Source organism: Pinus tabuliformis, chromosome 8 (genome assembly GCF_031772625.1).
Source record: "Pinus tabuliformis cultivar Carrire ecotype Pingquan chromosome 8, CPIR1, whole genome shotgun sequence".
Lineage (NCBI taxonomy): Eukaryota > Viridiplantae > Streptophyta > Pinopsida > Pinales > Pinaceae > Pinus > Pinus tabuliformis.
This window is the reverse complement of record NC_142294.1, coordinates 1735236786-1735262531: the sequence shown is the minus strand read 5'-3', so window position 1 is coordinate 1735262531 and position 25746 is coordinate 1735236786.

Genomic DNA, 25746 nt, shown 5'->3' with positions numbered 1-25746 from the left:
CAGAACTCAAAACTCTGACCACTAAATTTCTTGATCTTTATCTTTCCACTGCTCGTCATCTTCTTTCACCACTAGAATCGATCCCGCAGATCTCCCACTGAACAAGGTCTACCACAAGCCCGAGCGAAACCCCTCAGCAAAAAAGGCGTCCCCTTGAAGCCAAAATAATTCTGATACCAAATGTAGGTTTTAACCCCATTCAGAACTTACGTACATATGAATTCTAAAAACAGAAAATAAACAAAGGCGAGAGCATAACACATAAAACAAATATACATAGATATTTTCCACTAGATCCCAAAACAGGGACTACCAGATTGATTTTCCATTATGTTCCTTTCAATGTTATAATACATATATATACATGCCAAAGCATCCAATACCATGGACCGAAAACCATCACGCCCAAAACCATGTGCGAAAACCATGCACGAAACCATGCAAAAAACCATGCACAAAACCATGGACAAAGCCATGGGTCCAACAAAAAAAATCCCCGGGGCGCTGCACTGGACCCTGTTGAGGGGGGATAACCACCCCCCTCAAACCCCCTGCTATGCATCAGCACAGCGAAGGGGGGGCACTGCCCCCCCTCTAACCCCCTGGTTTAGCTAGGGGGGCTAGTCATGGAAAGAATATAACACAACCCAACAAATCTTACCTCGAGCATGCCACTACCCAATGGAACAATCTATCGATGCTTTGTTTTGGAGAATGATGAGATAAAGAGGTAGATTCAAGAGTTGTTGCATAAAGGGAACATCAGGCCAATCTCATCACCCTGTAGGAGCTCGATTTTATTGGTATAGAAGAAGGATAGGACCTGGAGACTTTATATTGACTATCGGGTGCTAAACAAGATCACTGTTCGGAATAGGTATTAATTATCATCGATTGATGACCTTCTGGACCAGCTCAAGGGGGCCAAATATTTCAACAAGATTGACTTGAAGTCTGATTATCACCAGGCTCCTAGTGAACCCTCCAATGTGTGGAAGACTACCTTCAAATCCAAGGAGGGCTTTTTCGAATTGTTGTTCATGCCTTTTGGATTGACGAATGCCCCTACAACCTTCATGAAATTGATGGATGACATCTTGCGACCCTTCATGAATGCATTAATGGTGGTGTATTTATATGACATCTTGATCTTCAACCACAGTTGGGAAGAGAAACTCCATCATATTCGACAGGTCCTCCAAACCCTGCGACAGCACAACTTGTGTGCTAATTTGGATAAATGCACTTTTTGCATGACCCAGGTTCAATATTTGAGGTACATCATTGATGAGCAAGGTCTACATGTGGACCAAGCCAAGATACATGTCATTCGGGATTGGCCAGCCCCAACCAATCTAACAGAGCTTTGCATCTTTCTGGGTCATTCCAATTTCTACCCCAGGTTTGTGTTGGGGTTCTCTCATATCACTTGGCCTTTAATTCAAGTCACCAAGGGCGAAGCGAAAGAAAAAAAAAATCGATCTGAAACCCAACAGAAGGTGTTTGTTGAGTTGAAGAATCGCCTATGCTCTGCACCAGTTCTCACATTACCAGAAATGCAGCAACCATTTGAGATTAAGACAGACATGTCTAACTATGCTATTGGTGCAATTCTTACTCAGCAGGGGAATCCAGTGGCTTAGCACAGTGAGACACTTTCAAGTACAATCTGAAATTATCCCACTTATGACAAAGAAATGTATTCCATTTTGTAGGCTTGTCACCAACGGAAGCATTACATTCTGTGGAAGGAAACATTCATCCACATAGACCACCGACCCCTGCAGTTCATACAGACACAGGGGAAGTTGTAGAATGATCACCATCAAAAATGGTCTACCTACCTGCAACAGTTCCATTTGAACACCAATGTTATGCAACTAGCTCACAAAATAGAAGAAAGAGATATATCAACGACTTCAAAAGTAGCCTTTTCGAGGGGGGAACCTCCTTTACATTAAATAAATGAACAATTCTTGGATGATTCAAATGCAAAGACCTCATTTCTATATATAGGAGTCTAATGGGTCATAATATAATCAAAGTCAACATAACAATAATAATGTAAGGACATTGACACAATGATAACACATTGAGGAAATCTAAAGGGGAGCTTTAATGGGGACTAGGGTTTGGGAGTTTTGGAGATGGAAACCTACCCAACGGCCTGGTTTGGCATTGTAACTGTGTGCTTTACCCCTTCTCGGATGATACCCTCCCGCAAACCAGCCACCCTCCTCTGTTGCTGCCCATCCAGTCCATTTACGGTGACCTGCATTGTACACCTCACTGACACGGCATCTGTCAGCTGTGGGTTATCTCGAGACGGTTAACGTTTTGTTGTCGGTTAGCATGGAGGGAGACATAGTTGATTACTCCGAGGATCCATTTGAACTCGAACCCAACTATTCTGTTTTCAATCTAAAACTATCGGTCTCCTCCTTGAATATTTCTCTAGATATTCCCTCAACCCTAGATGGCGCACCTGGGGTTTACTCGGTGCCGGACTACCCTGCCTTCACTAATCTAGCTCAACAGCCTCTATTATTGTCTGATCTGTATTCTTCCTCGTTATCATTTTCTGGCTTCCCTGAAATGTTTACTAACCTCTTGACCCTGACCTACCCTTGCTCTCCTCGACCTCACTGAAGTTTATTTCTTCTTTCCTAAACCCTCTCGCTCCCCCGTACCCTTTGAATCCCCCTCTACCTTTCCCCTCAAGTTCATCACACATCCCTCCACTGCAGGCAACATGCTTCCACCCTACCCAACCACTGTACCCTACTGCCCCTATTCTCCCACCTCACATACCTGACCCACCCACCTCCAGTTGTTTCGCGGATTCATCCCCTCCTCACCCGGGTCAGACAAGGATACCCCGCTCGGAGGATGAAGCGATCCGTTCTCACACTCTGTAGAGTAGACCACCCCCTAATCATCTAGGGCATCCATCCAAGGTATTCAAAGCAGTGAAGGTTGGCACAAAGAAGATATCTCTCACATTTGGAGACGACATACAAATGGGGGAATTTATAGACACCTCTGACCGTGTCCTGGTGGGTCGTGTTAGGGGTCGGGCATATTCAACTGCGCAATTGAAACAATGGGTACTGGAGATTTGGGGGCAGGTTCTCACCGAATTGTCGTCGGTTGTTACCCTTTCTCGTGGATGGTTCACTCTTCGATTTCAGCGGCCTGAGTTTATACCTTGGGTACTATCCAAGCACTGGCACATCGAAATGGCTCTGGTACTTCTCAAATGATGGAGTCCCCTCTTTGATCCCAAGAGAGAACATCTTGGGGCTAGACCCTTCTGGGTCAGATTTCCTAGTCTTCCCCTTCACTTCTGGTCGGAAGACGTATTCAAGCGGATTGGGAATGCCCTTGGAAGATATATGGATTATGAAAAATCATACATGTTAACAGGGAATATGTCCATGGCTTGCATTCTTGTACATCTTGACACTGGGGAGGGTCTGGAGGAGAATATGTAGTTGCATTGGAGGGATAACTGCAGGGTTCAGATTCTGAACTATGAGGGGGTGCCTTATCAATGCAGGATATGTCATTAGATTGGACATCTATATAAATATTTCCCCCCTACTTGCATCTTGCTCTGCTTCAATTGCATGGTCTGAGCAAGCAGTTGTTAACTCGGATTTTGGTCAGCGTGGGAAGGCACCTGTTCATTTTTAGGAGAATCTGCGTATGGAATCTCATTCATCTCGTGGCACTTGCAAGGAGAAGACTCGTCCCCCATCCCCACGTATCAACAGATCTCATGTGGTTGTGGATACGGCTGCAGCTGCCTCTGTTGCGGGTACCCTCTCTAACCCTCCATCTCTCCATTTATTGTCATCTGCATATTTTCCTTGCTTTTTATTTTGTAATGTTGGTCCTGCGAATTATCCTTCTGTTGTTTACACATTGGCCCAATCTGCACCCATTTTCTCCCCCACTCTGCCTACCATATCTGGGATACCAAATTCACTCTCCCCTAAGGAACCATCCTCTGAATCTAGTAAGGGACATGGTTATAATCTTTGGTCTTTGTCTCGCATTACCCCGAGGGATGGTAGTGGAATTGGTATTTCACCCTTACCTTCTCTCTCTAAGTTTGCCCGTGGTAGAAAATCCAACATGTCTAAAGCCATTATCCAGGCTGGACTATATGTGGCATAAGGTAGAAAACATCCCATTGACAAGGTGCCTATAGCATTGACCTCCCACCCCCCTGGTCCTCCATGGCGTGGATCTCCTACAACTGTCGAGGTTTGGCTAGCCCTGCTAAGAAATTAGCCTTCCGTCGGATGATGGAAATGGAATCAGTTAACATTATATTTTTATAGGAGACACTTGCGACTAGCTTACATATTATTCCCATACTTGAGGCCATCTCTCTTGGTTGGCATTGCATTGCACTGGATACACGAGGGCGATCTAGAGGTTTGATATTGGGATATGATCCCAGATTGTCAGATTACTAAACTCTTAGGGGGGGAAGGGTTCATAGGAATTGATATTCACCCAATAGAGATTGGAAAAGAGTTGAGTATTATTAATGTCTATGGGCCTTGAATCAACAGGATCACTTTCTGGAAGCAGTTACTTGATTATGACTACTTTCAAGCAGAGAACATCATTATAGGGTGGATCTCAATTTCTCTCTTGGTCATGCTGAATCCTGGGGTATGAATGCACAAATTGACTCGCTATAGGATGAGATCTTGACGCTATTGGAGGATCATCATCTAATTGATATACCCATGCCCTTCTTAAAACCCACCTGGAAAAATCTGAGGATCGGGGACGTTGCATTAGTCAGAAGATTGGATCGTTTTCTGCTTAAGGATACCATATTGGACCAATTACCCCTATACCGTCAATGGGTGGGATCAGGGGGGCTGTCGGATCACATGCCCATCTATCTTGAGATTGTTGACGGTGATCACAAGCCCAAGACATAATTTAATTTTAATTCTACCTGTCTTAAAGATGAAAGTTATATACAGATCATCACTAAGGATTGGAAAACCTGTTTTGTTCATCCTGGTCAATCGGCCTCCGCTTTTTTTGCATAAAAAATTCAATCCCTGAAACAGAAATCAATTGAATGGGAAAAGAATAAGAGAATAAGATATGAATAGATCCTAAGGGATAAGGAACAGGAAATTGAACATTTGGGTGGTAAGGAGGGTCGAGGGTTTATTTCTATTGATTCCAATGAAATATTTTTCAAACTTGAGATTGAGTGGAATAGGATCTTGAAAGGCAGGGAGGAAACTTTGCGACTCTGAAACACGGCTACCTAGTTAAAGGAGGGGGATGAGAACACCAAGTTTTATCACCGTGTAGAAAATGGGCATCGGGCCATCATTACCATCTGGCAACTTGCGGATGATGAGGGTACTCAAGCAAATACCTTCCACCAATTGGTCGACCTTGGTATTACACACTTTGGAAGATTATTCAAAGCTCCTCTGGAGGCTAACCTTGCTGAGATTATCAGGGAAGCGAGACACTTCCCTAGATATGTGTACCATGACACAGGAGAAGGACTACTTAATCGTGTAACCATGGGGGAATTAGAGGCCACTATTAAGTGGTTTAAGAGGGATAAGAGCCCTGGACCAAATGGATGGTCGATTTAATTTTACATTGCTTTTCTTGGCATAATTAGACAGGATCTCCTCCAGATCATTTAAGAGTGTCATACTAGTGGGTGGATGTATGATGCTTTCAACTCCATATTTATAGCTCTTATTCCAAAGACAAATGACCCCCAAACATTTGATGTTTATAGACCCATCTCCCTCTGCAATTATATATACAAGATAATAGCCAAGATTATTGCAAACTGCCTTAAGCCCATATTATATTAACATATATCATCAAAACAATTTTCCTTCCTTGATCATCGAAAAATAAATGAAGTTTTGGGTACAGAACAAGAATCCCTTCACTCCATCAAATCCAAGAACCTCAAAGGCATGATTCTCAAGATTAATTTGGAAAAATCCTTTGATTGAACCAGCTGGCTCTACATTTTAATTCTATTGACCCATCTTGGATTTCCTTTATCTTTCATCCAATGGATTATGTGCTGCATATCCAATGTATCATATAGTATTTTGATCAATGGATCGACATCCTCCTTCTTCCATGCGGAAAGATGACTGAGACAAGGATGCCCCCTTTCCCCTCTATTATTTCTATTGATCATGGAAGGTCTGAGTAAGCTCATCTCGCAGATTGATTGCGGGGCAGACAGAGGGGTATCAAGATCATAAACAACTGCACTCTCACACATCTGCTATTTGTGGATGACATTCTCATATTTCTGAATGGAACATTGGGGGATTCCATTGTTTTTGCTACCAATTTTTTATTATTCTACTTTGCTACTAGTATGTGATGCAACAACCATAAACTCTATCTGCCTTTGGTTGTAACCCAAATGAGATTCATTCGACACTTCAACACTTCCCATTTATCAATCTACAGATTGAGGAGGGACTCAAATATCTGGGCTATAGGTTAAAACCATCTAATTATCAGATTGCTGACTGGGTATGGTTAGTTGCAAAAATTGAAAGAAGATTAAATATCTGGCAACATAGGTGGTTGTCTAGGGTGGGGAGACTGATTCTCATCAAATCAGTCCTGGAGGCCACTCTGGTTTACTGGATGTCATTGGCTTGGATCCTGAAGGGTATTATCAGAAGAATTCAACAACTATGTTGCAGATTTATCTAGAGGGGAAAACAAGCAAGTCACATATTTTCCTAGGTCAGCTGGGACAAAATCACACTTCCAAAGAAATGGGGGGGATGGGGATTGAAAAATCTAGAATCCTTTGCTTGTGCACTAGCAGCAAAGATGGGATGGAATGTTCTATCATCCAAGAATCTTTAGACAGATGTTATCTATCATAAATACATCTCTCCTCTACATCTACATGACTGGATCAGGCTCCCTTCATGGGACAGGACCAACATATCAATGGTCTGGAGGGCGGTCCTCAATACATTGGACCATGTTAGGGATGGACTGACCTGGAAAATTGGAAATGGAAGCTCTGTTCGGATTGGTATGGACCCTTGGATAGGATGTGGGAATGCTCATTTACTACCACAAGGGCTGATACAACATCTATCGAATACTAGATATACCAACTTGGCATATATTGCAGACCATGAGCATACCGATATGTTCAGACAGGCATGCAAAAATACTAACACTCTGGGCATTCTCCCATGCTGGCCGCACAATTGGCAGAACTATATATTAGCATTGAAGGAATCACATATCTGAGTAACCGAGTGGGAGGATGAACTAAAATGGTCACACTCACCAAATGGGAAATACTCCCCCAAATACGGATACCAACATATCAATTTTGATCACAGACCCCTCAATTTGGATTGGTGGTGGGCTGTATTATGGAAGCTCCCCAGGAAAAATTGTTCATGTGGTGCATTCTCCAAAATATGGTTCCTACAATAGACAACCTACAAAAACACAACTTTCATGGCCCATCATGATGCATATTATACAGAGAGGAAATGGAATCATGTGATCATCTATTCCTAAAATGCACTTCTACCATCTCCATCTAGACCAAGATCACTGCTCAACCACAGATACAGAACAATTGGCAGGGTCAGGACTTTCAGGGGGAATGGTACTGCTGGTCGTCTAATGCACATAATCACAGGTGTCGGAACCTACCTGTTATGGTCTGTCAGTGTATATAGTTACAGAGGAACAAGATAATATTCATTGATACTGCACCATGATGGAATAATCCATTGCTCAACTTATCACAAACTTTCAAATCTTACCAGAGGAAACCCGAGCACCACCTACTCGCAACATCCTTGTTGAAAACATTGATTATGACACCCCATGGGCTTATTTTGATGGATCAGCACAACTACATGGTTTTTGTGGAGGCATATTCTTTCATATCACACACTCTCACTTTTACAAGATTCAAATGGGATTGGGAGCGGACAAATAACTTTGCAGAACTTATATCTCTCCAACGCTTATTATACTTTTCTCTTGTCAAAGGATGTAGCAAATTTCAGATTTTTGGTGACTCACGTATCATTATTAAATGGTTTAATCAATAAATTGTTTGTCACACACACACACACACACACATTGTCACATATTGGATGATGCTTTGAGATTGAGAACACATTTTGACATTTCTTCTTGTCAACATATATACAGGGAGCGCAACCATGTTTCCGACAAGCTATCCAAGGAAGCCACGCACCTACCAAGGGGGGTCTGGTTGATCCATGAACAGTAGGATATGGACTTGTACAACTATTACCACCGCCCATTCATGGATGAGAAATTTTGATGGGGCCACGGACCCTGGTTTATGAGTATTTTATGGCACAATTTTGTTGTAAATATTTGAATTATAGCATATATTTATGTCTATATATTACTAAACATTTTATATGTAATTATTCATAGTAGTCTCCCTTAGATGGGATTGACTTATATTTTTGAGAGAAAACAGTACAGATAGTGGCCAAACCACTGATATTTCATATGCTATCAAGCATATTCAGCATGTAATTTTCTATATTAATGAAAATTATGATTTTTCCATAGGAAGAAATAATAATGTAAGTGCACAACAATAACAATAGTGGGCTTCTATGGGGCACAATAATAACAATAACGGGACAACATGGGCAAAACAATAACAATAAGGGGCTACAATGACAATAATAATACGGGAATACACTAGTATTATAGGAACCTAACATGACCCTCTCCTTCAAAAAAGTGTTGTACTCAATGCTTGAGTAGTTCTGGATGCTTCTGTATAAAATTTTCATCCTCCCATGTGGAATCTTCAATGGGTAAGTTCTTCCACTTGATGAGATATGCTGAAATTGATTGATTTTATAGCTTTCGAGTTCTTGTTTGTATGACTGCTTCAGGTTCCAATATGATGTTTCCTTCCTCGTCAAGTTCTAGCAATATTGTTTGAACTGGGAGCTTGTCACCTATAACCTTCTTTAAGCATGAAACATGGAAAACTAGGTGCACACGGGGAGATGCATGAAGATCCAATTTGTATGCCATAGTACCAATCTTTGCAACGCCTTGTATAGACCATAATACTTTAGTGATAATTTATTATCCTTCTTAGCTTGCTTTAGGGAAATTTGTTTATATGGTTGTAGTTGTAGAAGTACCCAGTCACCTACATCAAAACTTCTTTCGCTACGATATTGATATGCCTATTGTTTCATTCTATTTTGCGCCAAAGTGAGGTTATCCTTTAAGAGTTGGAGAAATTTTTTTTTATGCTTGATGTGATCTTCCAATGCTTGAACCTTAGAATTTTCTCTTAAATATGATGTGATGGACATTGGATGGTATCCATGAAGTTCCATAAATGGGGTCTTTGTCACTGCAGTATGGAAGGAATTGTTATACCACCATTCAGCTAGAGGCAACCATTTGACCCATTGTGTATGTTTATCAGATACAAAGCAACGAAGATATCCTTCCAAACATTTGTTCACTATCTCAGTTTTCCTATCAGATTGAGGATGATAAGATGAGTTATGAGCTAACTGAGTACCTAGACAGGAAAATAATTTTGTCCAAAAATTTCTAGTGAAAATAGGATCTTTGTCGCTTACAATAATCTTTGGGTTTCCATGCATCTTTTGAATTGTTTCCATAAATGTAGAAGAACCTATACTCGCTTTAAATGGATGAGATAATGCACAAAAGTGTGCATACTTGGTAAGTCTATCAACTACCACCATGATGACACTCTTTCCTTCGGACTTGGGTAAACCTGTGATAAAATCCATTGAAACCTCCTCCCAACGTTGACTTGGAATGGATAAAGGTTGTAATAGACCTGGGGTCTTAATTGTCTCAACTTTATTTTGTTGGAAAACCAAACATTCTACCACAAACTTTTGAATATCAGATTTAAGGCCATCCCAAAAAAATTCCTTCTTAACCCTGTGGTAAGTTTTTAAAAATCCTGAATGCCCTCCTAAGGGAGAGGTGTGCAATTCCAGAAGAATCTTTTGTTTGAGTTGGGAATTCTTACAGAGGTATAGTGATCTTTGTACCATAACGAATAATTTTTCCAGCTAAATGTATCAGATGTATTGGGATCTTGCTGCAAATTTTGAATGAGTGCCCACACTTCTTCATCATTCTTCCATTCATCCATTGCTTCATTTATCCAATCTGGTTGGATAATATAAATGGCACAAAGAAATTCTTCCACATCCTCATCCTTTCTTGCGAGTGCATCTACAACAACATTTTTCTTCCCTTTTTATAGATGATTTCAAAGTCATAACCCAACTTCTTTGTGACCCATTTTTTCTACTCTTTTGAAGATAATATTTGTTCTAAAAAGTATTTAAGACTATCATGATTTTTTTTACCTTGAAATGCCTTCCCATTAGGTAAGGTCGCATTTATTAAGTGCGTGTAGTATTGCCAACATTTCTTTCTCATAAATAGCTTTGTGTAAATACTTTCCTTTGATTGGATGACTTTCGAAAGCAATGGGTCTTTCTTCTTGCATTAAAACAGCACCAATTCCATTCTCTGGGGTGTCACATTCCACAATAAAGGTTTTTGTGAAGTCTCGCGTAGCTAAGATCAGTGCTTCGCACATTGCCTCTTTAAGATATTCAAAGGAATTCGCTGCTTCTGGATTCCAAGAAAATGCATCTTTCTTCAATAATGTTGTTAGAGGTGCTGCTATTCTCCCATAATTCTTAACAAAATTGCGATAATACACTATCAACCCGAGAAATCCTCACAGATTCTTTATGGATGTGGGGATTTTCCATTCCTTAACGGCTTTAATTTTTCTAGGGTCTACCTTAACACTTTTATGAGATACAATATGACACAAATATTCCACCTCTTGTACTCCAAAGAAACATTTGGATGTTTTTGCATATAATTGTTTCTCCTCCAATAGTTTGAGCACTCTGCCAACATGTTGAACATTATCCTTCCAGGACTTTTTGTAGATTAGTATATCATCAAAAATTACTAACAAAAATTTTCTAAGGATTTGAACATGGAATTCATTAAACCTTGAAATGTATAAGGTGCATTGGTGAGGCCAAAAGGAATGACCAAAAATTCATAATGACCCGCATGATTTATAATGTTGTTTTCGAAATGTCTTCATTCTTCATTCTGATTTGATGATATCCTGAACGAAGGTCCAACTTGGTGAAGTAAATTTCTCCATGCCATTCATCCAATAATTCATCAATGACAGGAATGGGAACTTTGTCTTTAATAGTGAACTTGTTGAGCTCCCTATAATCCAAACAGATGCGCCATGATCCATCCTTCTTGTGCACCAATACTACTGGAGCAGAGAAAGAACTTTGACTAGGTTGAATTATACCAACCTCTAGCATTTATGCAACCATAAGTTCAATTTCACTCTTTTGGGCATAGGGATATCTGTAAGGCCTGATGTTTGGAGGAACACTTCCTAGAATCAAATGAATAGCATGATCATGATCATGAATAGGTGGGAGGCCTTTGGGAGTCTCAAATACCTTGGAATGATTTTCCAAGACTTTTTTGAGATCTGGACAAGTAGATTATTTTGATGTGGGAACCTCTAGCGAACATAATTTTGCAATTACGCCCCATTGTTCTTTCTTTAAATGTTTTTCATGTCGTTAGAGCTTATTATCTTTCCTAGTTTCCCTATGATACCCCTTAATTCAACTTCCTTTCCTTCCGAAAAAATTTCAAGGAAAGTTCTTGAAAATTAAAATCTATCGTACCCAAAGATTGTATCCATTGGACTCCTATTACAACATCAGCACCACCCATTGGAATGGAAAGCATTGGAATATTCAACACATATTCTCCCATTGATAGATTGATATTATGGCACTTTCCAGAGAAATTTATGGTTCCTCCATTTGCAACCATCACTTGACACTCTAGTGTTGGATATAGGAAGAAATTCAATTCCCTGTCTATTTTACAATGAATAAAATTATGGGTATTGCCTGAATCAATCAACACTATTACCTTTTTCTTCTTGGTATGTCCTTCTATCTTGATAGTTTTAGGAGTGGTATTCCGGCCAATGCATTATAAGATATCGTCGGATTCATTTCTTCTTTCTCCAGGGTTTGTTCTTGGTGTGTATCCTCTTCTTTTGATGTTTCTTATTCCTTTTCTTCCTCCTATTCACAATTTATGTAAAATAATTGCTTCTCATAACACTTATGACCTTTAGTGTATTTGTTATTACAAATGTAACAAAGCCCTTTTGCTCTTTTTTCTTCCAATTTTTGTGGTGTCAACCTTGTAGGTTTTGGAAAGCTAGGGGAAACAACACTTCCATCTTTATAGTTACGAGTGGTAGGCTTCCTTGTTGCCATAAATTTTCTTTAAATCTTTCTTGCCAACCTAAATTCCTTCTCCAATGAATCAAGTTCCCAAAGGCAAACCTTATGTTGGATGTTATCATTTAAAGTCCCTATGAACACATCAATCCTATGCTCCTCTGGAATATATTTTACCCTTATATTTAATTTTTGGAAGCCCTCAATGTGCTCCACCATTGAACCCTTTTGTTTGAGATTTATCAATTAGCTAAAAAAAGTGTTGTTTTTGTATCCTCATAATGTGCTATCATTTCTTCCATAAAAATTCCCAAGTGACAATTTTTTTACGATAGGAAATCCATCGATACCGTACAAGTTGATGGGGTTCCAAATATAAAGTTGCAATGCATACCTTTTGTGTGTTTTGCACATTATGGAGATCGAAATATTGATCCATCTGTAGTATCCATGTTATGGGATCCTTGCCACCAAACTTCCTCATATCAATCTTTGGAACATGGTGGGTCTTCTATCCAACATTAGAGTCTATGAAATCATGACTAAAATTTCTTTTTTTCTCATCATGAGTTTCCTTTACTACCCTTTCGACATTAGTAAGCATTTCTTGTGGCAACTTTGTCAAATCTATCTTCAAGTCTTCCATGTTTCCTTTAAGTTTTTCTTCTATTCCATCCATATTAGCTTCCATACCATTCTTTAAACCATCCATCTTAGCTTCAATTACTTCTTGTGAGAGCCAAATTTGTTGCACTTGGTCTCGTAATTTTGATATATCATGTTGCATTTCTTCCTCTTCTTCATGTGTCATAGTAGAGATTTCAGGTTGCTTACTAGGTGTTTCCATTTTATTTTTTCGTTTCATCAATGAATGATAATTATGATTCACAATTCCCTTTGAATCACTTCAAACTACTTTCTCAAACAAAAGTTATGCAAATTTAAAAAAAACTACACACCTTTTTTTCCACTTTGTATGAGCTCGATCTTGAAACGACTGTAACTCTATAATTTCGGATCTCCAAGTTCTAAAATTTCCACCTTTGATATCCCTCTAATTCCTCTTTCTGTTAGGGTCCCACCCTAACCCCCTTATTTATGTAGTAGGATCGAGTCATAGTTATATTTAAATGAAGAGTCAATAAAGCCCATATTAATAATTGTAAGTGGTTAACCCGCATTTAATGACGAGACCACAGTTAGTTGCAAATGGGCCATGGTATTAGATAGATGGTATTAATAAGAACCATGGTATTGCATGTACGAATCGTATATAAAGGATAGAGACTCCCTGTGAGGACCATCGTGTCTTATTTTGTAATCGAGCTCGGCTCTATTGGAGGTTGCCCCCTCGAAGAGGCAAGTGAACATTGCTTTCTGAATAATAAAATACTTGTTGTTGTTTATCACTGTTCTATGTTCTGGGTATATTTCTTCGCATATTTGGTATTCTGGTATCATCTTGCAGGTTAAGAGCATAAAAAGTGGTATTAGAGCGCTTTCCAGGGCCGATGGGATCTCCATTTTTTAGCAAAAAAAAATTTGGCTAGAGACGTGTTCCGACGTCTTTAAACCACGGGATCTGTCATTGAGCGCATAAATCTATGGATTTGGAGAGGCATGCATGCAGGAAATACAAGAGGTGGTCACGCTTGGTGGACTCCCTTGTAACCCCTGTGGGTACCCCTTCAAGTAGTAGCGCATTAGACAGTACCACGCATGGACTGTCTTCCAAGTACCCTCTGGGTATATCGAAAGCCCCCTAGCTCCTTTAAAACCTCGCCATAGATAAACCATCAACCGTCTTGCTGCTACAGTACACCGAGAACAGCACTCGGAGATATTACTCGCCCGTACGATAGGGTAGTAGGGTTGTATGGCTAAGGGTACAGTTGATCCTCCTTAGTTAGTGCTCTGAAACATTGGGCCGAGTACTACTGTCAGACCCTTATCTATATTGCGATCTATAGCACCTAACACTCCTCGAGACCATAGTTCCCTTCTCTATCTCTAGATCACGCATAATCTCTGCCAGATCAGATCTCGCAAGTGGGGGTTTTACAGCAGCAGCCGCAATCAGTCCCGCCGTTCAAATTTATCAAAACAGCCATTCAGATCTTCTAGATCCATCAGATCCGTAGCAACAAATCTGTTCCACCGTTCAAGATCTCTCCGATCAGCCATTCAGAATCAGGAATCCCCCAGGGCGCTTATTGGTGACTTAGCCCATAAGAATCAGGATGACAAGCTGAGCAAGGTGGTACCATTCAATTGTTAGTGCCAAAAAAAATTCGGGCGGTCCCAAATTTCAAGTACATCAGATCGGTGCATGGTAGAAACTAGAGCTCAAGCTATGGCCAATGAGAAGATCGAAAAAATTGAACAATCCTTGAAATACATCCAAGACCAGCTGGTGAAAATAACTACAACACTCTCTACGGGCAAGGCAGAAGCCCACGAGGAGGCGTATATTGGAAATGAACACAGTGAGGATGAGTCTAGCCACTCTCTTCACCTCTGGGGCACCCACCAACAATCTCGTCCGCAACCACCCAAGCTAGATATGCATAAATTTGATGGCTCTCACCCGGCAGCATGGATAGCACAAATGGAGCAATATTTCAATCTGAATTACATCTTGGATAATTCCACTCAGCTTATGGTGGGGAGCATGTACTTGGACAATGAAAGATGGCAATGGTGGCAATGGCATCAACATTGCAATGGAAGGCCTTTGACTTGGGACACATTCAAAAAAGCTCTTATGGAGCGCTTTGACCATGACTTTGCTTTTTTTGGTCGTCTTACTAAGCTCCAACAGACTGGCACAGTGGATGAATATATTACAGCCTTTGAAGCCTTAGCTTTCCGCACTTTAGGTCTACAAGATGAGTTCTACACAGAATGTTTTATCAGTGGTCTTAAAGAGGCCATACAAGCTCACGTCCGACTACACCACCCTCCCACATGGTCGGATGCTTGAAAGATAGCTCGTGAAGTTGAACGTGCATTAGCGGCCTAGTCCAATCGCCCAAATTTCACCTCCAAGGGTCGCCCCCCACAGGCTCACAGCACTACCCAAACACTTAAGGTTCAAAAGGTGTCACGAGCAGAAATGGCAGAAAGAAGAAAGCAGGGATTATGTTACTACTTTGATGAAAAATACTCCCTCGGTCATAAATGCAAGGAGCCCAAATTCTTTCAAATTGATGCTACTAATCACAGCTCATTGGAGGAAGCCCCACCAGTTGAGGAACCAAAGGAGGAAGAAGAGGACAACCAGAACGACCATGTCCCTGAAGAACCAGTTATTTCGCTGCATGCTTTGGCAGGGATTTCTTTGCCTCAAACTCTCAAAATCAGAGGCTTTATTAAGTATCGCCAAGTGGTAGTCTTGATTAATAGTGGAAGTACACATAATTTTATCCATCAAAGAGTCGCGGAAGTAGTGCATTGTTTTGTACGAGGAGTTTCTAACTTCCAAGTCCAAATTGCGGATGGGGGAACAATGAAATGTGACGGCCGCTGTGAAAATGTCAAACTTCAAATTGGGTATTATCAGTTAAAGACCCACATGTTTGCCATCCACATGGGAGGGTGTGACATTGTCCTTGGTGCTGAATGGCTTCGCACACTGGGCCCAATCACAATGGATTTCCAGGAGTTATATATGAGCTTTAAGTAGAACAACCACACACATACCCTCCGCAGACTCCAGGCGGGAGCTCCCTCTATCATCAACTCACATAGGATGGAAAAATTGTTAAAAAAGGGCCATCATGGAGTTATAGCTCAACTTCATTCCATCCAAACCATCGAACCCAATTCTCTTCCGATTCATCCTGAGATGCAACAGATCTTAAATAACCATCTGCCAGTCTTTGACAAGCCTCATGAGCTTCCACCCTCGAGAGGGGAACATGATCATAGCATCACTTTGGTCCTAGGGGCCCAACCACCAAATGTGCGCCCATATAGATATCCATTCGCCCAAAAGAATGAAATAGAAAAAATAATCAAGGAACTTTTGGAAGCAGGCATCATTCGTCCCAGCATTAGTCCTTATTCATCACCGGTGGTCATGGTGCTCAAGAAAGATGGGGAATGGCATATGTGTCCAGACTTCAGGGCCCTCAATAAGTTGACAGTCAAAGATAAATTTCCCATCCCGGTTGTTGATGATTTGCTGGATGAACTAAATGGGGCTCAATTCTTCACTAAGCTTGATCTTCGTTCAGGCTACCACCAAATTCGCATGAAAGAAGTCGACATTCCAAAGACTGCTTTCCGAACTCATGAAGGCCATTATGAGTTTCTGGTCATGCCATTCGGTCTTTGTAATGCCCCATCTACTTTTCAGAGCCTTATGAACCACCTGCTCAAACCATATCTCAGAAAATTTTTCCTTGTTTTCTTCGATGACATCCTCATCTACAATCGCACTTGGGCCACACATCTTCAACATGTAGATCAGCTCTTGCACCTGCTCTGCGAGCATAAATTATTTGTTAAGATGTCCAAGTGTTCTTTTGGCATGGAAGAAGTTGAGTATTTGGGCCACATTGTGGGGCGTGAAGGTGTCAGGGTGGACCCCAAAAAGATCCAGGCAATGCAAGATTGGCCTCACCCTAAGACCTTAAAGAGCCTGAGAGGATTTTTGGGTTTCACGGGCTACTATCGCAAATTTTTCCGCAACTATGGTCGCATTGCGAGGCCCCTCACTCAACTCCTCAAGAAAAATTCATTCCTCTGGAATGATGAAGCACAACAGGCCTTTACAGCTCTCAAAAATTCCATGTGTTCCACTCCAGTCTTAGCACTACTAGACTTCACTAAATCTTTTGTCATTGAATGTGATTCTTCGGGTACGGGTATTGGGGCAGTCTTAATACAGGAAAGTCGACCCTTGGCCTTCACAAGCCAACAACTAAGTGGGAAGAATCTGGGACAATCTACCTATGAGAAGAAGATGATGGCCATATTACATGCAGTAGATACCTGGCGACCTTACTTTTTCGGGCAACGCTTCCAAATCCGCACAGACCATCAAAGTCTTAAACATTTTTTGGAGCAACGCCTATCCTCACCACAACAAAATAAATGGCTCGCCAAAATTTTGGGATATGATTATGAGATAATTTACAAGAAAGGGCACGAAAATATTGTAGCAGATGCATTATCTCACCAATTTGAGGACGAAAGTACCCTGCTCGCAATTTCCCTTCCCATTCCAGAATGGATTGAAGAGGCTCGTAGGGAATGGTTTTCACATCCCTGGCTCTCCCAACTCATTACTCAATTATAGGTGGATCCAAATTCCACCAAGGGCTACTCATGGAAGGATGAGATTCTGCGCTACAAGGACAAAGTCGTACTATCACCAACGTCCACCCTCAAAAGCAGCATTTTGACGGAGTTTCACTCATCCCCCACTGTAGGACATTCAGGCTTTCAGAAGACGTATGCTCACACTTGAAGATCATTTTTTTGGAAAGGAATGAAAAAGGACATTCTTACTTTTGAAGCAGAATGCGACGTTTGTCAGCACCACAAAGGAGAGACTGTCAAAGCACCAAGCACATTACAACCATTGCCCATCCCGACATCAATATGGATGGAGGTTTCTATGGATTTCATTACAGGCCTTCCAAAGTTAGGAAACAAGTCAGTCATCATGGTGGTGGTGGATAGAATTTCTAAGTATGCTCATTTTTGTGCCCTACCCCACCCTTTTACACCAACTTTGGTTGCTCAATCTTTCATGGATCAGACCTTCAAATTGCATGGCATGCCCACTTCCATTGTGTTTGATCGTGACCCAGTCTTCACTAGTAATTTTTGGCAGGAACTCTTCAGGCTACAAGGTACCCAACTAAAGCTCAGTACTTCCTATCATCCACAAACGGATGGTCAAACTGAAGCAGTCAACAAATGTCTAGAAACCTACCTTAGGTGTTTCACTTCAGAAAAGCAACATCTCTGGGTATAGTGGCCTCTAGCTAAATGGTGGTATGACACCAACTATCATGCCACCACCAAAATGACTCCATCTGAAGCAGTGTATGGTCAACTCCCTCCTTCCCCTACTTCTTATATCAAGGGGTGCTCAAAGGTACAAGCAGTGGATCAACTCCTACAGAACTACACAACCATGCTCACCCATCTTAGAGAGAATCTTCATCAAGCTCAAAACTGCATGAAGCATCAGGTAGATCAACATCGATCAAAACGCCAATTTCAAGAAGGAGATCAGGTATTTTTGAGGTTGCAACCATATAAGCAAACATAACTCAAAGACAAGGGGTGTCAGAAACTATCTCCAAAATTCTACAGACCGTATCAAGTACTTCAGCGCATTGGAGAATTGGCCTACAAGCTAGCTTTGCCACCCACTGCAAAAATCCATCCAGTTTTCCATGTCTCGTGCCTCACGAAAGTGATTGGGAACAATTGCAGAATTTAAACCAGTCTACCTGAATTGGATGAAGAAGGGTCAATCTGGCTCCAACCTGAACAGGTCTTGGACACATGCAAATGGCACCTGCGTGGCCGCATGATTAAGGAAGTCCTTGTCAAGTGGAAAGACACGTCTCCAGAAGATGCAACCTGGGAACTAGACACTACTCTTCAGCAGTTTCTGTAGCTTCAGCCTTGAGGAAAAGGCTAGTCTTATGGGGGAGGGCATGTTAGGGTCCCACCCTAACCCCCTTATTTATGTAGTAGGATCAATTCATAGTTATAGTTAAGTAAAGAGTCAATAAAGCCCATATTAATAATTGTAAGTGGTTAACCCGCATTTAATGTTGGGACCACATTTGTTATAGACATTTTTGTGCCTAACAGCATGAAGCATGAAATGTCAATAATCTGAGGGATCCAAAGTCCCTAAACATGTTGTTCTTACCCCTAGAGGAACAAGGTCAGCAAACCACAGCTCTGAAAATCAGTTCTCCACCTGAAAACACTCAAAAACAAGCTGTTTCTGGATCATGTCAGCTGCTCCACTGAGCATCTGCGCTGAATGTCAACTGCTCCACTCTGTACCTGCGCTGAATGTCAAATCTAATGAAGGCTACCTGCGCTGGGCGAGATTGGCCAAGTGGCACAGTCATTCTGCAAGGTGTCAATTGCCCAGGAAGCTTCCAAACTGACACTTGGGTCAAGGAATTCGCCTTGTGATGAGTCAGAGGGTCTTGATCTCCAAGTGGAATCAAGAATCTCCAAGTGGACTCAAGAACTGAAGATTAACTAAAGTGGGAGAGGACACTAGTCAGCTTCATGCCAGCCTCAAGCTGACTCATCCTTTCTCCAAAACTCCTATATATAGAGCTCTCTAATGAGGTCTAAAGAGGCTGGAATTTTGTGCAAGTAAGGAAGTGTTGTTGGTTTGTGTATAGAACTATTGGGTGATTGCTTGAAGGAGGTGAAGAGGAGATTTCTTTCTGCTGGGAGGTGTTGCTGGATTAGGCCTATTGTGGTTGTAACTCTCTCAGAACTTTACTTCTTCCATTAATAAAGTATTTGAGGTTCTTCTATATGCATGTGTCTTTATGGTGAATTGATGCTTGTATATTTGATTTATGCTAATCCCTGAATCGATTATGGATGTATGCTTCTTGTAGTTTCCCTTTCTTGTGCTTTTACAGGATCTTCATGTAGCTGGGCCGGTAAAAGAGCAAGGAGCTAGGAGCAAGCAGCAAGGAGTGAAGATCGGATCAACCATTAGCGCAAGATAACGGTTAGTGGATCATTCTTCTCTTCTCTCTCTCATCTCATAAAGAAGTAATCTTGAATAGCTTTGCATTCAGTTGTTGCTGAGGTACTATCACCCTTAGAGTGGGATAGGGTCATTCCGTATTGGATACTTTTCCCAACAACAAATTGGCGACTCCGCTGGGGATCGTATCTTGTTGGTTATTTGTGTTTTTTTCTATTCATTTTATAAACAAAGGGAGTACCGAATCGAACTGTATTTGAATCCATCAAATACAAAGTAGAGGGCAGCTACTCTAGCTCAGTTTCTGGGCAAGTTTATAATTTGAAGAGCTGATCCACAAGGACTCTAATAAACTCTTAGTGATAGCTTTTCATCCTTCTTATCATTCCTTAGTGTGTCCTTCACTGAGAGCTTCTGATTTGAGCAAAAACTGTGAATTTTTGAGCAATCTGTGACCCGGAAACCACCAGAAATGAAAGTTTTGTTCTTCAGTGCAGGCTGTACAAAGGTTGTTTGCATTTCAGCGCAGTTCCCGAAGGGGCTACCTGCGCTGAAGGTCAAACAGGCAGTGTTCCACCTGCGCTGGACCAGTGTTGCCTTGTGCTACTGGGGTTTCCTGCTGTTTCTTGCCTTGTTTTCACTCTTGTTTTTGCTGTTTGTTACCAGTCAGTAGGCCTATCTGAAACCAACTTTCCTTATCACTGTTCTGCCTCGGTTGTATAAAGAAACTGTATTTGTTCTTTTGTATTTCTTGTGTCATTTACAGTTTCCCATAACGAAAGTGAACTAGTCTTGCTGTGGCCTCTTAGATCTAGACCTGTGATAAAGTGTCGTTTTGATCTTAAGAGTTAGTTTGTTTGCTGTTCATAGCTGATTGAGCTTGTCGCTTTCGTCATATGGTTTGAATTTATATATTTCTAGTGTCGAAACAAGTAAATCTTAAGGTGTCTTTTGATTTTGGACAAACTTGTTTGCTTTCGCTTGAAATTGAATTCAAAGTTATACAACAGCTTTCTTTTTGCATTTCACCAACATTAAGAAAGAGAAAAGAAATACTTGCATTGTGCATGTGCATTATGACAGTTTGCATGTTGATTTAGGGAAAATGCATTAGTGTGTGCTCTATGATCTGTGTGAAAAGGTGTTATCTTTCTTTTCCCTCAGTAGTTAAGGTTTTCAAAGTTGAAAGATTGAAAAGCTTGCTTATCATCTTAGACTGCATTCAGGAGTGTTACTATACATCTCGTGGTGATCCATAAAGGCAAACTGCTAAACAAGATCAACCTTAAAATAAATTGAATTTACATAACAACGCATTGAAACATAACGCAAACACATAGAGGTCTAAGCTAGAGACGTGTTCCGGCATCGTTAAACGTAGTGACTGTCGATCTCGACGAAGGTGGGTGATTCCTCCTGAGAGTCGGTGGCACTAATACGGACTTGTGCTCCCACGTACCGTCGCGTATATATTGGGAGACCCCTATAGGATCAAAGCCTTTATCCATAGGAAACCGTGTCGGCCGCCCTACTGATCGCAATGCAGTGAACACAGCATTCACGAAGATCGACCACTCGTACCGTAAAACGTGTTATGTGGTTTTGAGAAAGGTTTGGCACACCCTCTGCCTAGAACTCCAGAGCAGTTTCTTTTGGCCTTTTTCAAACTCTATAACTGAAAAATTCCATCCGAGCATTTGTCACTTCGGGCTCGTTAAAACATCGAAGGAGACTAGAGTCATCTTTAGCTTTTTCTCGACTCTTAAAAAGTGAAAAAGCAAGTTGTGTCTAAAAGCGTCGTTATAAAATTTATTTTAAACGGAACATAATCACCTCCTATTCCCGCGTTGATCTTTAAGTTGAGAACATGGAACGCCCCAACCAAGGAATTCCACATGATGGAAATCCTAATCCATTCTCCTCTTGGGGAGAAGTTGGTGTGCCCCACATCGCCACATTGTCGCTTCCAGGACTGACAATTGGCCTGCCTATTTGGCTATTCTCAACTAATGTAGTTCAGAACACCATGGTTCCTGAGCAGTCGAGTCAACAGTTAGATGAGTCTAGAGCTGCCCACCAGCCTTCAACTTCCTATAACTCTTCCTCCAATCCTTCATCTTCGCAAGGTGGGGCTGGCAAAAGCCGAGCTCCCATGGAGAAGAAGGAAAAGAAGAAGAAAGAGAAGAAGAAGAAGGAGCCTAAGGCGACTGGGGGCAAGCAAAAGACATCCAACAAAAACCCACACACAGCACAGACCGGGCCTAAATCGCCATGTGTCATATGTAGAGGAGACCACTTCCATAGAGATTGTCCCTGTATTCCCCGGATACTAAGGGACTGGTCCCCTCGGTTGCACAATTCGGGAGCATCAACCTCTGATAGCCATGTTGATTGCTTACCGTCAACCAGCGAAAGTGAAGGTTCAAGACAAAGAGGGGGAGCAAGATCCCCCTGTAGACTGTGTGAAGGCGGTCACGCCATCCACCATTGTCCCTTCTTAGACGAAGCGAAGAGAGTTTTGGAAGATCGCCCGGTTTCACCGTTGAGACTTCCTCCTGGATACAAAAAACTCGTGCCAAGTCCTTCGTTGGTTGAAAATACAACTGGCCCACTCAAGTGGTCAGCTGAAGCGTCAGTCATTGAAAATGAACCTACTGAATCCAGACCAGACGAAAGTCTAAAGGTCGATACGGAAGTTGACCCGGTTCTTCCTTCAGAGGTTTCATCCTCAAATGACACCGTCACTGAAGATTCATCTTCAAATGACACCCTCACTGAAGAGAATAAGGATGACACCATCCAGATTCTTTTCATCAACACAGATTCTGATGAGCATCAGGGCAATGCGCCCATTCCTTTATCGCAGGAAGGAACATCGTCAGGATCGTATCCGGCCGTATATTCGGTCCCACCACCAAGCAACCTGGTTGTGTCCTTTGATTGGAACCAACTAGGCAGACCCCGGTTACCAGCCAGTATACCATTCAGAATCATAGTCCAAATCTATAGAATGGTAATGGCTGGGGCTATCATTGATGAAGGGGCATCTGTGAGTATCCTTTCCTCTATTGCTTGGAAAGCACTGGGTTCCCCGGAGCTTTTGCCTGAGATAAGAAATCTCTCGGGTTTTGATAAAGGAACCAGTCGACCGTTAGGGATCCTCCCCAATGTACCTGTTACATTGAAAGGGAAGACCGTTCAAATGAACGTGATGGTCGTTCAAGGACCCTTGGATTATAACCTACTCCTTGGACGAGACTATATATATTGCATGGGAGCTATAGTCTCCTCACTCTTTAGAGTAATGTGTTTTCCACATGAAGGAAGAATGGTCAAGCTCGTAGACCAACTTTCATTTCCGGGATCACGCATCGCAAATAGTCAAATACCAACCCTCAATGGTCTATTCACCCAAGAAATGTCTCCACCCCCAGTCCTCCTTCCCGATGAGTGCGAGTAATTCGGAAAGATGGGACTGGAACCCAGGGGGCATGCATCCTGGTCTGCTTTGGGCAGAGGAAACCTTGGGTATAAGGTAGAATTTCCGCGAAAGAATGTGACTAGTCCATACCCCGTCCGTGGATGGAAGAGGGGTTTTTCTAGAACAGAATTCTTTTGATAAGGTTACTTGTCTGACAAAGGTCATTCACCATTGTCTACTTCGGTAGACAGTGCCGAAGAAAGAGATTGATTTGCGGCAGCAAATAGAACCATCTTTGGGTAACCAGGAAGAGGCAAGCCTCACCCTTTAAAACAAATGTTTTATCGGATAAGTAGGGGCAGCCTTGAAATTATACTTTATACCTGGGGGCATGCAACCTTTTGGAGTGCAAGCAAGGGACGACTATTTATTTTTTAAATTTTTAGGTCCTCCCTTTAAACCTGTAGGTCTAACCCTTTAAACTCGTAGGATTAGCCGTTTCCAAACTTGCATAAAGAAAGGATATGAGGAGCATAGCTTCGTAAGATAAAGCTCCATAAAAAATAGCTATCTCACAGGAGACATTTCTTATCTTATGACTGGTATATCGAGCAGTTTTACCGCGGAATTTATGCTCGTTAAAAAAATAGAAAAGCGTGAGCAAGAGTTTCCTCCAGAGTTTAAGCTCATTAAAAAAATGAACCTATACCGGTAAATAACCATTGTGATCGTAAATTTATTAGCCATAAAAAGCCTTGGTCGTGTTTTGCACTTGCCACCTCCATTCCATTTGGCCAATCGTTCACCTCCATATGATTGTTTACCCATTTTGAGGAACAGCTGCGAAGAGTGATTTCACTTAGCCATCCTTGTGACACTGCCGTGATTGGAAAATTCCAACCTGTACCTGGAATCTGCTGCTATCCCTGTTTATCACTCGTTCCTCAAAAGACGAGTCTTCTTTGAGCTCTTTTCTCCTGACTCGTAAAATATGAAAAGTTTGCCGAGTTTTGGCCTTCCAGCTCGTTAAAGTGACCGGAAGAGCTATCCCTCTTCTAGATTTTAATCTTTTTGGACCTGAGAGATTATTACACAAAAAGGTCGAGCGCTTGTTTTATTCGGCTCGTTAAAATTATCGAAAACTCATCCCTTCTGTATTGTTTTATACTTTTTTGGACTTAAGGGATTAGATGACGAAAAAGGAATTTTGGAGTTAACTTTCTGTACCTTTTTAGACTCTCTAAAAATGAAAAGGACCGAGTTTTCCTTGTCGTTAGACTCGTTAAAATGATTAAATAGCGACAAACTTGTCTTTAGACGAGAACGAGTTTCCCTATCGCTAAGCTCGTTAAAACATAGCGATGGGCTTGCCCGAAGGGCAGGTTATAGAGCAAGCATATGTTATCCTCCTCAAGCTTGACAAAAATAAAGAGGTACTGGTCAGAAATGACTGGGGAAAAATTGGGAGAACCTCATAGCTTTAATGGTAGCAAGTCGCTCTTGAACATGACACTTTGTCCTCCGTATCACATCGGGTTGGGTTGTTTCATTCACCGGTCTCATCGCCATGGTCCTCACCAAACCATCCACATTTGGGGTAATGCTACCGATCCATCACATCAGTGTCGTTATATGTTCAAGAGATGTGTTCAGAAAGAGTCAACCGTGTCCCATCCACTGCCATACATTATCCTTCATCCACCCATGATCGCCACCCTGAATCATATTTCACAGATTGTTTTCACCTCCACTAAAATCATTAGCTCCGTTCCGTGTCACTGATGTGGGATTCATTAAGGCCCTCCTTTGACGGATCGCTTCTTGTCGACTTCAGCTCATTATCCAAGAAGTTGATCTAGGAACAAAACCCCCAGTACTTTGAAGCTTGCATACCTCAATGGCAAGTTTCTCACTTCCGGCGACAGGTATACATCAATGACCTTCGACCAGAAGATTTTGCGTGGTGTTCGACGCCAAGTCTTTTATTCACACCACGTGAATTGTACTGTAGTACCTTGAGGGTCATTGTCATTATTGGTGATTCCTCTCGCGCTTGTTAACGGTTTACATTATTGACCGGTAATCAAGCGATGTCTTTCCATGTTCGACTTCAACGCAATTCTCACATGGATCGACTTGTACTTAGAGTGAAGATCGAACAAGTTTGAAGACCCCGGATCTAGTTTCATCCATCCGGGCTG